The sequence below is a fragment of the Chrysemys picta genome, chromosome 9 (genome assembly GCF_011386835.1).
Source record: "Chrysemys picta bellii isolate R12L10 chromosome 9, ASM1138683v2, whole genome shotgun sequence".
NCBI lineage: Eukaryota > Metazoa > Chordata > Testudines > Emydidae > Chrysemys > Chrysemys picta.
In genome coordinates this window covers 7,412,469-7,424,816 of record NC_088799.1, presented here as the reverse complement: position 1 = coordinate 7,424,816, position 12,348 = coordinate 7,412,469, and the positions used below count along the sequence as shown (strand labels likewise).

Genomic DNA, 12,348 nt, shown 5'->3' with positions numbered 1-12,348 from the left:
CTGACACGCATGCGCGCGCCGCGACCCACCAATAAAAAATCTGACCTGCTACGCGCGTTCTAACTTGGGGCCCCGCAGCCCGGCTGCGCAGTGCGCACGTGCAGTAGGGGCAGCACGTGGGCAGGAGTCCTAGGGCGCGGGAGAGCTGTTGGGGTGAGTGGGACCCGCTGTTCGCACGGCTGCACCCCGGGGCTGTGTGGGAGCCTTCAGCGCATGTCCCCCAGGGCCAGGCCAGGCTGCCCTGGTGCAGCCTCCAGCTCAGCAGGCCCCTGTTTGATTTTCGCCCGTTTCCTCTCGGCCTCTTTTGGGGACCCCTCCATTTAACTACCGTGGCGCGAACTCTCGTGATTCTGGTTATGAGTCTCCTGATCATTATTGTTTCCCTTCAAGCTCGAGCTCCCAGAGTCCAGTGGCGCTGTGAGGATTTCAGCCTTCGTTCTGCAACAAAAAGTAAGTTTCTACCCCGGTGGCTGTGGAGGAAGCTTCAAAATGTGACTCCAGGGCACCCTAAAGGGTCAAAAGGCAAATAAAAAGAACACTGCAGCCATTGTTTTTACATAATTTCATGATTTTAAAGCCAATCTCATGCTTTTTGGTGAGCCTGACTCATGATTTTTGAACATAAAGGGTTGGCGATACTGTAACCACCAAATAGGAGGAGGCTGCGCTTTATGTGCTGAGCTGTGAAATGCAAACTGTATTGTCAGTGTGTGATGGAAAAGGGAGCGCCCCAAAATAAAGGTGTGTGTTTACACACATGCACATAGACACACGTGTACATACATGCACTGACACAGGCACGTGGACACACTGTTGTACAGTAAGTGCTCCTCACGTGTCATTCATAAAACTGAAGGTTTGTGTGTGCAGTGGAACGTTTTGTTCTGGATTTTTTAAAAATAGTCTATCTATCCATCTGTGTCAGGCCTGCCCAACATATGGCCTCCGGGCTGCATGTGGCCCGCTCACTGTGCGGCCGGCAGGGGGTGGGACAAGCCAATGGCTGGCTGGCTGGCCAGCGGGTGGGGTGGTGAAGAGGCCAGTGGCGGGGGGGCAGGTGAGCCGGCGGCGGGGTCTTTTCAGGGGGAATAAGGCAAAATGCCACATTTATTAGTACTACATGTAATAATCAACACTATCATATGCATATGATATATCTCACACATGCGCTCTCACACACACAAACACACTCCATCTTGCTGTTGTTACCGAGTTGCTCCCCTTAACTTCACTGGCCAGGTGAGTTAAATGGGGGAGGGGTGGAGCTGGGCTTCTGCCGATCTGGATCGATGCTCCGATGTTGACAAGATGAAACCCAGGGTTCTCTGCAAGACACCTCACTTTTATAGCAGCTTCCCTCTTATGCAAATCTCCCAGGGCAATTGATTACAAAGTGTGGGGAAGATCTTATTCTACTTCTAGCAAAAAGACATTTTTCTTTTACCTTAATTATACTACCTTAGGGTCCCGCTATAACATATTACCAAGGTTCAATACAAAGTCATATTAAAGTTATACAAAAATGCATAATGCAGAGATTTATCTACAACGGCATTGATTGACTCCTGTGTGCAGTATTATAGTGACCCCTGGGTCTTTGAATGAGGCTTTATACTTGCGCGGGGGGGGAGGAGGGAGGTGGCGAGTCGGGGGCGAGCGGGTGGGCAGGTGGGCAAAGAGGCGAGCAGTGAGTCAGCAGGGGTTCTAGGGGCGGGCATGGGGGTTTCTGGCAGGGGAGGGAGGAGGTGAAAGGAGGCGAGTGGTGGGTGGGGGACTGACTAGGAGGGACACAGCAAGTCAGCAGTGGGGTTAGGGGGTGAAAAGGGGTATGATGGTGGGGCTGAGCAGGGAGGGGGCAGGTCCTATTTTACTGCTGTGATCTGGTCACCCTATGCGCGCCGTTTCTTTCCCTTCTACAGGCTTCCACACACCGTCAGTGCCTTGCTAGTGTGCCATATGCTATGAGATATCTCTTCTCTTTGTGTGTGACTGAGAGTGTTTCCCTTGTGTGTGAAGTTATTCAACAAAAACTTGAGCTTCATAATGGATACCATGAGTGAAAAGAAAAAGAGAAAAAGAGAATCAGAGCACAGAGTTTTCAACACTGAATGGATGAATAAATACTTATGTACTGAGAACGATACGGTTACTAAAGTAAGCTTTCAAATTTCTAAGGAAACTGCTGCTGCTGGGAAATGCTTCACAGAAGGCGAGTTTTTAAAAAAGTGTATGTTGATTGCTGTATCTGAGTTATGTCCAGAAAAGAGGGGAATATTTGAGAATGTCAGTCTATCACGCATGACTGTACAGAGAAGAATAGCTGACATTTCTACCAATCTAAGTGATCAGTTAAAGCAGAGAGTCAGTGAATTCTGCTTTTACTCCCTAGCTATGGATGAAAGCACCGATTTAAAAGACACCACCCAACTTCTTATTTTTATTAGAGGTATTGATTAAAACTTTGAAATTACTGAAGAATTTGCTGGCATGTGCTCCATGACAGGTCACACAACCGGAAAAGAAATCTCCAGTGGAGTGATAAAGTGCATGAATGATAAGTTGGGATTAGATTTCACAAACTTGGTGGCCATTTGTACTGATGGTGCTCCAGCTATGTGCGGGAAAAATGTTGGAGCAGTTACTCTTCTTGAAGAATTTATCGGGAGACAAGTAACTAAACATCACTGCATTATACATCAGCAGGTTTTGTGTAGCAAAGTCTTAAAATTTGAGCATGTAATGTCAGTGGTAGTTTCCGTTGTAAACTACATCCGTTCTAGAGAATTAAAACACAGGATATTTCAAGCCTTTCTTGAAGGGATAGACGCCGAGTGCAGCGACTTAATCTACCATACGGAAGTGAGGTGGTTGAGTCAAGGAAGAGTGCTCCAGCGTTTCGTTGCTTTGAAAGAGGAGGTAGCAAAATTCCTAGAAAATGGGCCAATAAAATTCCCAGAGCTTGAAAATGAGTCCTGGAATCAAGATCTCTTTTTCTTTTGTGACATTACAGCACACCTGAATGATCTCAACATTCAACTTCAGGGAAAAAATCAACTTATATTTCAAATGTGTGCAGCAGTGAAAGCTTTCGAAATGAAATTGAAACTTTTCAGAAGTCAGCTGTCAAAAGGTGAAATGTGTCACTTTCCCACTTGTGCACAGCGTATCCCTCAGCACAAACACGCTGAGTTAGGAGAAAAATACGCAAAGCACATTAATCTTTTGATTGAAGAATTTGATAGAAGACTTACTTTCTCTAAAGAAGAAGATGTCCAGTTGAAGCTGTTTGAAGATCCCTTTTCTGTGGATCCAGAGGAAGTGCCACTAGATTTGCAGTTGGAGGTTATTGAACTTCAACGTTCGGCAGTTTACCGAAATAAGCACAGAGCAAGCAGCCTGTGGGACTTCTACAAAAGTCTGGACAATGAAAAATACAAGAATCTTATTGAAGTTGCACTGAAAATGTTCAGCATTTTTAGAAGCACTTATATATGTGAGCAAACATTTTCCATCATGAACATGAATAAAAACAAGCAACGGTCTTCTCTGACTGATGACCATTTGGAAGACATTCTGAAAGTATCCACTTCAAATATGACCCCCGAATACAACAAGCTTGTTGTCGAAAAGAGATGTAATATCTCTCATTAAATTTGCAAGGTATTATGAAAAGTACAAATGTTTTCTTTCAACCTGCCTCTGGAGATTTCCATTACTTGCATCTGAAGAAGTGAGGTTCTTACCCACGAAAGCTTATGCTCCCAATACTTCTGTTAGTCTCAAAGGTGCCACAGGACCCTCTGTTGCTTTTTACAAGACTGGGTTTGTTTACCTTTGACAGGAGACTTGATACAAAAGGGGGGTATGATATATAAAACAATCCTAAATGGTTTAGAGAGGGTAGATTAGGAACTTACACCCACTTTGGCTCATAAAACAAGAACTAAGTGACATTCAATGGAATGAAGTGGTGGCAAATGCAAAACTGATAAAAAGAAAATACTTTTAAAGATAATGAGCGACGGGCTGGATTACTTGATGATTACCTGTTCTATTCATTCCCTCTGGGGCACCTGGCATTGGCCACTGTTGGAAGACAGGATACTGGGCTACGTGGACCTTTGGTCTGACCCAGTATGGCTGCTCTTATGTTTTTATAATCAGCCTGTGGAACTCACTGCCACCAACTATAATTGTGGCCAAGAGTTTAGCAGGATTAAAATAGGAACTGGACATATAGCTAATAGCAGGGTTAAAACAGCAAACTCTAAACAAACAAGAGTTTGAGAAGGGGCATAAACCGTCCTGCTTCGGGGCATGAGCTAGCCTCTAACTTGGGGGTTTGGAGGACATTTCTGGGCAGGTTATCCCATGCCATCAGCAGGATTTCTTATGCCTTCCTCTGGAGCACCTGCTACTGACCACTCGATGGACCATTGTTCTGATCTGATCTAATCTGGCAGTTCCAGCGTTGCTATGTGGAGGCCTGACATTGTCTCCCAGTGATTCTGACTGATCACAAGGGGCAATGATGGGTATTGAAGGAAGCTGTGATCTCCTTTGTCAAACTGTTGTGTCTGGGTCATGGGCCTGGGGGATCCTCAAGCTCCACCAGAGATATGAAATTCTTAATCCCCCTACTCCTCACGCTGCTCTTCACTATCCTGTCACCTGAAAAAACTGAAGGGACTGTGACATTTCTCCAGGGAGCAGTGGGTCTGGGATAAGGAGCAGCCGCAGCAGGTGGCAAAGGGGTCTCCTAAGTACTCTCACATACGTACACTAGTGGCTGGCATAACCTAGTGAAGAACCCAGAGCTGGTGTGGCAGCCAGTCTGACGTGAGCCCCAGGTAGGAAGCGGTCCTAACCTAGGAAGGGGAGAGGGAGATGCCCAGCAAGAGGGCTTTGGCCTTATTGGAAATCCTTTCCTCTGTTGGATGCCATTGTCTCTTCGGTCACTCTGGACATCCTGTAGCCTTCTGAGCCTTTAACAGGCAGGAGGTGTTGGCACAGACCAATGTGAGGACTTCTGGGTCCTGTGCCAGCAGGTGGTTCAGGGCCTTGAGGGATATCACTGGGTCGGGACTTTGCTGGGCAAGTTCTTAATGGAATTAGCAGCATATTTTTACAGCTATGAAGCAAGTAGCAGCATTCAGTCAGGTTTTGCGTTGCTGGTGAGAGAAGCTTCATACAACGAGAAGGTGCTGGAGCGTATGAGAAGCACATCAGGCTCAGAGCCCTGATGCCAGTGGCCCACGGCGGCTGATGGCCTTACCTCACCTGCATTAGCTGAAACTCCTCTAGGCTCAGATCAATACCGTCTCATGGGCATTGGGAGTGAGGGCTTTGTGATGAAACCAAAGTGCTGAAGCACCCACCCTGAAGAGTAGAGACCCAAAACATACACTTCAGCCACCACTGTTGAACAGCCATTTCTGGGGTGAAACACAACAGCTGTTTAATAGCTCACAGTAACACTACACAACAGTTGAGGGCAAGAAGTAAAGAAGAGTGTTCTATCCAGTTTGGGGGGGAGGGATAGCTCAGTGGTTTGAGCATTGGCCTGCTAAACCCAGGGTTGTGAGTTCAATCCTTGAGGGGGCCACTTGGGGATCTGGGGCAAAATCAGTACTTGGTCCTGCTACTGAAGGCAGGGGGCTAGACTCAATGACCTTTCAAGGTCCCTTCCAGTTCTAGGAGATGGGATATCTCCATTAGTTTTAGTTTTTTTAGTTGAATTTGCAGGAGGAATTTAGGGAAGCAGAATACAATAATCCGAGTTGAAATTTGGCCATGACCCTGTGGTTAATATCACAACCCTTAGGAAAGTGTGATGGGAACTTTGATGGCTATGGATGGACCAGAGACTTGGGTTTATGTCCTATCTGCCAGACTCCACAGCATCACAGTGTCTCCTGACACCATTGTGGAGAGCACTCCCTTCCGAGTCCTCAGCAGTACTTCCTGCAGCACTGGGCGTTCCTTGGATTTCCAGTACTGGTTAACATTTACAACTAGGGCAATAATTAGAAAGATCATTTATTTGTTGCCATCCGTCTTCGTTAACCCTTTCAGGATTGCAGCCCAATGCTCCACTGTACAGCCTTGGGCACGTTGCTTGACCTCAGGGTCTGTCTACACTAATAAAAAACCTACGGCTGGCCCATGCCAGGTGACTGGTTTGCAGGGCTTGGGCTAAGAGGCTGTTTAATTGTGGTGTAGACATTCAGGCTTGGGCTGCAGCCCAAGCTTTGGGACCCTCCCACCTCGCAGGGTCCTAGAGCCCGGGCTCCAGCCTGAGCCCGAACATCTACATGGCAGTTAAACAACCCCTTAGCGTGAGCCCCAGACAGCTGACATGGGCTAGCCCTAGGTTTTTAATTGCAGCGTAGATCTACTCTTAGTGCTTCAAGTAAGGATGCTGGCGGTAGAAATAAAGCAGCGAGGAATGACGTAGCTGAGAAATGAACTGCTCTGGAGAAATAAATCACCCCCATCCTGCTAAAAATAGAGGGCAGGCAACACAACGTCAGCAAACAAACTCCGGATGGAACAAAGGGTCCAGGCTAATGTTAGTACCAAGGTTACAGCCTCAGGGAGTGATCTAGAAAGGAAAAGGCAGATTTACTGTGACAGCCTTAGGGCAGAGATGTTTTCTTCCTTTTTGTGTGTACACTACCAAGTATACAGACAGCGGAAGAAATCGGGTCTATCCCAGCTCCCATCGATATGAGGATTGGGCCCATACAGATCCACAACCAAATCATGGCCCATTTGATTATTGATTTATTTATCATGGAACTCCAGCCACAGACCAGGACACAGTGGTGTTAGGCGCTGGACAACCCTGGAACAGAGAGACTCCGCCTGCCCCAAAGATCATTCCATCCTATTTTCCTCAAATGCAGCCGGCACCTGAGTCTCCAGGATGGCACCCTGGAAAACTGGCAGGGGCAGAAACAAGCCACTTGCGAACTAGGGGAAGTTACAAGTAACGTTTTCAGATCGGGGCAATTAACTGTAACGCAAAAACGGCTTGACACCTCCTCCTCAGCCTTGGCCAAACCGTTTTCCTGAGGCGTCAGAGTAAATTTGTAGGCCACGCGTATTTTCCCAAACAAAATTCTTGGGGGGAGGGGAACAGTGTTAAGGCTGCAGCCAGCTTCCATTAACAAGCTCTCTCTTAACTATGGAGCTCCCAAAAGCTCTTCGGAATAGCACAGGCTTAAACTGCTGTCCGGGGACAGAGTGTCAGCTGCCCGCCAGTTCTGCCCATGTATCCACTGAGTCACTTCTGCTCTTGGGTTGCCGCCCAGTGGAGGGATAACCTCTGCTCCCGCTCCTTTGTGCTGCTATGGCAGAGTTCAGTGGCCACAAAAGCTGTAGGCTGTCCCATGCAGGCTCCCTCCCCCACCCTGGCTAAGGGGGTGCGCCACAGACAGGCTGGGGGGGGGGTGTCAGAGTGCGAGGGGATGGGGCTGAAGTCCATGCTGCTGTGGGGATTCTGGGGAGCTCTAGGTTGTGGAGCTGCCCGGAGGCAGCCCTCGGGAGGCTGGTGTAACTTAGAGCTGCTCCCTGGACTACCTAAATCACACCATGGGCTATTTCGGTCCCCAGCCATCCCAGACTCTACCTTTGTACCGTACCCCTGGGTTTCACTTCATTTGGCCCCACAGAGGTGGACTGGGATCTCTCCACCTTATGCATCAGCGACAGAACTGGCAGCTCCATGCGACATCCAGGATCGGGGGGGCTGAGGAACGTGAATCTAGCTGGATTGTCAGGTCCCAGGCTGAACCTGCCATCCTGCGCCTTAGAGAAGTGCCTCTCTCCTGCCTGGAAATGGGGGAGTAACATACTCTTGGGAATAATTGCCGCTGCAGAGGGGTCAAGGACCAGTGTGAAATAGACTCCCCTAAGCAGGACTAGTGAGGCACAACATTCCCTGACCAGGACTGCTGTTCCGCTCGCCGCGAACCAGCGGAGTTTAGCTGTGCGACTCCCAATAAGGTCGGTGGGGATCACATAGTTGAAAACCCTGCTGGGCACTTTGAAATAGGGTCAAACTTTTCCCAAAGCCCCTGGGTTCCATATTTGTCGTTAGAGGGCCAGGGCTAGGTGGTTGGGGGTTTCTGGGGTGGCTGCTAGGCATGGGAGTAGTTTGTGGGAGCATGGGGGGCATTGCCCCCCAAATTACAAGCCTTGGGCAGGCATGGAATTTGTCCCCCACGCATGGCCCCATTGGCTGGCTAGAGGTGCCCCCCCCCCCCCAAATATAGAAGTCAAACTACACCTATGCTGCCGGGGGGGCCTGTACCAGGCTGTCCACAGGGTACCCATGGTCAATCTGGAGATGATCATAAAGAGCAAGTAGATCCAGAAGAACAGCATGTCCAGCACTAGGCTGATCTTAGTCCATTCAGTCTTGGCCTTCACTTGCCGCTCTGGATGATTCCCGGTGGCTGGCAGACCTCACAGAGCCCCCTCATGTGCCTCTCCACAGGGCTGGCTCCTGCACCTCCGGCACAGCTGTCTGCTTTGTGCCACCTCTTACCCCTGTGTTTCCTGTACAAGAAACGGGAGGAGGCAGCCACCTGTAGCTCTCCAGAGCAGGAACCGGCTGAGGGTAAACTAACCCCTGCCTGGAATTCGGGGCCTGCAGTGGGGGGGGGGCGGGAGCAGAGGGAACTGCCAGCATACACCACTGCAGAGCCATGATGACCCCTGGGACTCCCCCCATCCTCCTGTTTAGAAATGGAGTGTTGCAGTTAACAAGCTTTCCCCGGATCTGCATGGAACAATCGCTCTTCCACCAAGCCCTCTCCCCTTCCTTCCTTCCTTCCTCCCTCAGCCCTCCCCTGGGCTGCTCACTCTCCTCACCCCTGTTGTCTCCACACGCTGGGTGGCTGAACTCCCTCCTGTCCTGTCAGGTCTGTGTTCCTTTATGAGCTCTGCAGGGAAAGGACCTTGGGTTGGATTCTCTGGTCTAAGTCCATGTGCATAAGCAGCCCAATGTGGATTTAAAGTGGACAGAGATGGCCAGTGGTGACTTCCCCTTGTGCAGGGGAACTCTGCCAGCATAGCCACTTCCTGGACCAGATGCCCCCAGGTGAAAAGCCACTTCCTGGACCAGACATAGAGGTGAAAAGCCTGTTGGGGGTATTCCAGGTGGGCGGCAAGGGTGAGGTGAAGCAGAAATCTGCTATGGCCAATCCTCCACTGGCATAAGGTCCCTGATTCTTCACCTGCTTAGCTGACGGTGTAATTGCTCAGTTCTCTACTCATTTAGCCCTTGCTCCACTTGCAGTAGCTTCCTGGCAGCCCTAACTTCCAGGTCTAACTGGGACCAAGACAGGTGGGGATCAAGAAGCCGCAGCCTGCTTTCTGATACCCCCCATCTCCATTGTACCAGAGCAGAGCGGATCATCTGCCCCGTAAACCACCACGTGCACTTACGAGTCATGTCAATATACATCAGCGGGAGAGATGACCCCAGAAGTACTGCCTGTTGGGTGGTCTCTATTTGTATGGCAGTAGCACCTAGATGCCCCACCCAAGATCAGGGCCTTGTTACGCTAGGTAATGTATGAACAATTGGGAGGGACAGTGTGCCCCCAAGAACTTACACTCCAAACAAGAGGCGTGGAAAGAGGCATACAGAGAAGAGGTGACTTGCCCAAGGTCACACAGCCAGTTAATAGCAGAGCTAGGACTAGACCCTAAGACTCTTGACTCCTATCCCAGCGTCCTCGCTAACTAGCCCATACAGTCTAGCCATAACAAACTCTGAAATCCTCCCACCCCAACTTTACCTTGTACAGAAGGCCAACCCGGAGGCAAAGGAAAAGCTCTCAGGTTTGGAGTCCCCTTCCTCCCATTCTCTTATTAATCCAGCTGTTCTTCATCTTCATCCTCTCCCTTCCTTGCCGCCCTCCCCTTCTGAACCCTGGAAATCCTGGGCTAATGGTTTGCCAGCTCCTGCCAACCCCAGTGCCCTGGCTTTGATATTGAAGGTGTCAGCTGCCTTGATCTGCCTCCCTCTAGTGCAGGGAAAGTCAGCGCCCTGCGGGAGGAAATCACACATCCTACTTGGAGCCAGATGTTCTGTTGAGTCTGGCTGCCCTGCAAATCTGCCCAGGGCTCCAGCCAGGATCTGCCTGCAGACCATGGTCTCGACACCCGTGAAAGCAACTTGGTGCAATGGAAAGGGTGATTTCACTGTTACTCCCTCTAGACTTTATTTCACAGCTCTGCTGATTCTTCACCTGCTTAACTGAGAGTTCATTGCTGAAGCATCATTTACTGAGACCATGTCTCCACTCAGAATGGCAGCCCTGCTTCAGCAATCAACAGAGCTGCTCCTGCGTGCTGACCCACACAAGGGCAAGGGTGGTCAAGGGCACTTCCCTCTTCCATTGACCCGCTTGCTGATCCTCTCCACTATGCTCACATGGATTCAGCTACCCATCAACTCGCCTCTCCGCTCCTGACCTATGGCTCCAGACCTGCATCTCACCCCAGAGCTAGCTGCCCCTGCAGAATTCCCAGGAACAGGGAACCCAGAGTGGTGTGAAGGGCGCCCTGCCCCAGGGCCCTCTCATGCTGTGTCTGGCCTTCACAGCCTATGCACTTGGCTCTGCACTGAACCTCGGCAAACCAGGCGTCAGCCCGAGCGCCGATTTGTTTGCTTTGTTAGAACAATGCTGCATTAGCTGAAAGCCTCTGTCTGTCTCTGACCCCTGAGAATTACAGAGCCTGGATGTGTCTCCCAGGCCAACGAAGAGCGAGGGGGAAAGAAGGGGGTAAACGTCCCACTATAACACCAGCTCAGCCTCCTTTGTCTTAAGTGGATAGGCTCTGGGAGCATGGGTGGTGGGTACATAGACCAGGGCAGGCTAAGCCTCCCTTGACCCAGGCTGTGTGCCCACCCATGTTGGGTCCCGAGGCCCCACCCTTCCTCTCTACCTGAAGCTGGGCCGCTGGGGCGGGGGGGAGGAGGGGAGTTGGGCCAGCAGCTCAGCCTGGCTCTGGAGCCGGCCCGGCACTCCGGGGGTGGGGTTGGCCGGGGCTCCTCTGGCTGCGGAGTGTGGGGGCGCTTGGGGCTCGTCACCCATATCTGGGAGAGATTGTGCCAGCAGGGATTCTCAGAGTGGGGAAAAGGCCTCACTGGTGTGCTTGGACAAGTGCTCTCTAAGCAGGTGTGAAGAAAGCCCTGGGGAAGTTTGGATTTCACTAATACACAATGGAGGGGATCTGAGGTCTGGGCAAGGGGGAGAGGAGACCTCATTAGGAGAGCCTGAAAAGACACAGCGTCTGAGATTCCAGAGGTGGGAGCAGCGGAGGACAGGGTGCTGGTGCCCACAGTCGTTACATCCTGGGAGAGGACCGGGGAGGCCAGTGCTAGACGAGCTGCATGCATTCAGCTGCCACAGGTCTGCAGCGGGTTAGAGAAACAGGGCAAGTCTGGGCTGTCTTTCCCATTCAACGTCACCAGAGCCAGCCAAGCGGGGAGCCAGAGGAGTTGTTTGAAGACAGGCTTGTCTGGGATAATGACAGAACAGTTCCCTTATTCCCTAGAGTCTGGGAAACAGCGGTAGCTCTCTCCCAGGAGAGCCCACTCAGTGCAGCTGCTCTCCAGCCCTAGCGCCCCTTAATCAGCTTGGACTTGGGGACTGGCCTCTTACTGCCTTTTGTCAAAACCTGACTATCCCCCATGGCACATCTTTATCTCACCCGACCGCAGCACAAACCCTTTGCCTGTCAGCCACTAGTTGGAGCTATTGCTCTGTCTCAAAGACAGGGCTGTTTCACTTCTCCTTTAGCCCAAGGAGCGAGGCCCTGGAAACAGACCCCAGGTCTCTGAGCGGTCTCGGGGATGCTAAGGACGAGAGCAATACTTCCCCATTTACTCTGTTCTAACAGCCGCTGGCACCTGATTTGTCAGTTCAGGATGCAGGCAGCACTGCTGCTGTCCTTCCGGCTTTTGTCACCTGCGGAACAGAAACCGGGTGGCAGGGCGTGGTCAAGCCAAAGCTGTCTGTGCGTTTCTGAGCCCTGCAAAGTCCTGGATGCCGCCTCCGCTGCAGGGCACCTTGTTCAAAGGAGAGGGCGACTTGGCATCAATAGCAACACACACACACCCCAGTAATCCCCAGCGTTGTGCGTACAGGGCTCAAGAGATCTCATTCCAAGGGGCCCAGAACTTAACTTCAGAGGACGGCATGAAATCACATGATTTTTCAGTAGCCAGGTTGAGCAGACACTTTTATTGTTTTGGGACCCATTGAGTTGTGCCCGTTATTCGCCTGTGTAACCACTGATCCTGTCACGGTTACCCTTGGCCTCTCT

The 12,348-nt window shown here is 50.7% G+C and overlaps 1 protein-coding gene across 5 annotated transcripts in view; it reads left to right on the top strand.

Moving 5' to 3' along the window:
- Nucleotides 1-9: 9 nt before the first annotated feature.
- ABCC5 (ATP binding cassette subfamily C member 5) overlaps nucleotides 10-12,348 on the top strand; it is a 97,751-nt gene continuing 85,412 nt past the window's right edge. The window contains exons 1-2 of one of the 5 annotated variants that reach the window (XM_065557623.1): nucleotides 10-153; nucleotides 391-450. The gene's annotated coding sequence lies outside the window, so the exon portion shown is untranslated. The remainder of the gene's footprint in view (nucleotides 154-390; nucleotides 451-12,348) is intronic. The other 4 variants (XM_065557634.1, XM_065557642.1, XM_065557639.1 and 1 more) reach the window with 4 other exon arrangements.